We start from the raw sequence: 2,879 nt of genomic DNA on the forward strand, positions 1-2,879 counted from the left end.
GATAAAGAGCACTGACGGACATCTTACTACCATCACAGTTCTTTTCAACTTTTTTTTAAAGCTTTAAGTTCAGATAAATAACCAATAACAATAGTTGGTCTTCTGATACCTTTACCACAGGCTCGGTCCAACTACTTCATAACACTTTTGAAAGGAAAGTGGTTCCTGAAACTTGGAAAAGTAAAATGAACCGCCTCATTTCATACCAAGAAGAAATGACATAATTAAGGTACCTGATGATGATTTTTTTTTTCTCTTTAAAGATATAGGTGTCCTTTAAAAAGACTATTAGTAGTCCTAACCCCCAGAAAGATTTTAGATGACAAAGTTCATTTTTATCAAAGTAATTCTACAGACATTAGACATTAGTCAAGGAAAATCCCCAGAAAAACTGACTTTGAATGAGAACACACTTGTGGTTTTAAATGAAATATCGAAACAGGCAAAACTAAGTCATCAAGCAAACTCGAAACCACAAAACGAACATTAACATTTCTTTAGGAGAAAATGTTACCGAATTATCCCCTCAAATTTAAACTAAGAAAAAAGCCTGTTCCTTTTACAAATCTCTCTGGATAACAGATTTTAAGGAAGACAGCAAAGGACACGCCACATCTAAATAAACCCAACAGCATGCTAAGGTATAGAAACATGATTGTATCCTAGTTCTCAGATGTGAAGAACACTCAACTTCTATCTAGAGAAGCAAATATCCTGACAGAGCATGTCTTACACGGCAATTCAACGGAATATGATTCTGACAAGAAAAAATGCTGACACACTTTCCATACAAATACCTGCAAGTTCTAGGACGATAACTGGAATGATATTTTTTATAGATTCACTGTAGACCAAATCAATGGATTAACCTAGACACTGACAGGGCCATTTTCTTAATGTGGGTTCACAGATGTCATTAGGGGGAAATGGCTTTGGCAAACTCTTATGTTCAAAGGCTGAAAGAAATATACTAAGAAAGACGTGAGAGTTGAGAAACCCATGTCCCAATTAAAACTTTAGTGACAGAATAAATATGGGTTTTTAAATGTGTATGCACATGTGAATATTTCTCTACATACTTTAAGGTGAAGAATTATCCAGACACAAAAGGTAACATCCTCACCAGAACAAACCAAGAGAAACACCAGGGGCACCAATTGTAGGAACAATGGATACTTCTGGCGCCAAATGTCGCCTGGCATTTCCGCCTGACTCCCTCCCTCTCCTCACTTTCAAACCTTTCTGCTGGCAACGCCATGCTGTTCTTCAGGCTCTGAAGAGACAGATGTGAGTGCATGTGCATTTTCCGTCCTTCAATGACGACATCTGCATGAAGCTCTAGTAACTAAGAGGTAATTGATAGTTCCTTATCTCAGCTAGGCTTAGGTATTTACCATCTTGCCTGCTTTTGTAGTTACTTTAATTTCCTTATTATACATTTAGTTTGAAGGAAATTGCACGTCTATTAATTATCCAGGATACATACATGTATAATTTTCCGAAATTTCCCCTTCAGTCTCACCTGAACTTACTTTGTGCTTAAGATGTTTAGAGATCCCGGGGAACTTTTCTAGGTCAAAATTATTAATACGTGTGTGTGTGTGTGTGTGTGTGTGTGTGTGTGTGTCAGCAAAATAAAGGTAAATGCATGGCTAGAAAATAAGCTTAAATTTTCCACTGAGTTTCTTTTGTTTGGGGGTAGGGGTGGGAGAAATGCAATGGAGATCAACAACAAAGGAAAAAGAAAAGAATGAACAGCACCAGGATGCTGTTTTAGGATTCTCGTTTCAAAACTGGCATAAAAAATAACACTTTTAGAATTTCAAAGCCAGAGGTGGCTTATGACAGCTTCCTGTTGGAAAAGAGTGAGATATCCAAAATGAAATTTCCATAGTGAAGCAAAAGTCCCGTCCTTGAAATCTTTAACAAGCTCTTACTCAGAAGCTCATCAACTGTAAGACAAACGATGTGAACCTGACAAGAGAGCAAAGCTCTCCAATATAATACAAGTTTGAAAATGGCAATAAAATACTGCAAAATGAGTGTTTCATGACATTAATGTTTGTCACTGACAAATTAATATGCCGACAAATATATCTGTAGGGAATAAATACTGGAATTCTCTTTAGATCTATTTACAGATAAAATCCCCGGTCTGACTGGTCTTCCAGGCAGAAAACGACATTGGCAGAAGTATGCAAATTATAAAAGTTCCATGGTAAATTATAAAAAATAAGGAATTTGGATTGAGGCCTTCCACCATTTGCAGCACAAGGAGCTTTGAGTATTCTTAGCTTGCAAGGGAATTTTTGTATTTCTAATGTTAACATATAAAGAAAATACCCACCACTGGTTTCTTAAACTAGAGAGAGGCAGGTTCCTGGATAGAGATTTAAGGCGAATCAAACAGGTCCACAACTAAACACCCTGTTAGGGCTCATTTTGCAGGCGTGGTTTGCGCTGTGGTAGAGGAACCCCAGTGACTCCTGACAGTCTCCACACCGCTACGGAACTGGGAGTACCAGCCTTTTGAAAGAACTTAAATGATATACATCAAAGCATATCCTGGCAATGCTTGATATTTAAAGGAATCCTGCAGTGAATCATTTATCTCCTTTGGAAATACAAATAGGTTTTCAAAGACAGATACAACTCTGGGCACATGAATGAGATTCAAAGATTTCTCAAGTTAAGATATCAACCTCCTTCTACTGTGGACGTTCTTTCTAAGACTGAAAACTGATTCCTCCTCCTCCTCCTCATATATTTGAAATTATCCCTGCATCACGAGAGGCACTTTTATTAGGTGTAGCATCTATTAAAAAACATTAAACCCAGGATAGAAATATGCTGAACAAAGTAATAACACTAGTCTAATA

This window comes from Myotis daubentonii, chromosome 16, assembly GCF_963259705.1.
Source record: "Myotis daubentonii chromosome 16, mMyoDau2.1, whole genome shotgun sequence".
In the NCBI taxonomy this organism is placed as follows: Eukaryota; Metazoa; Chordata; class Mammalia; order Chiroptera; family Vespertilionidae; genus Myotis; species Myotis daubentonii.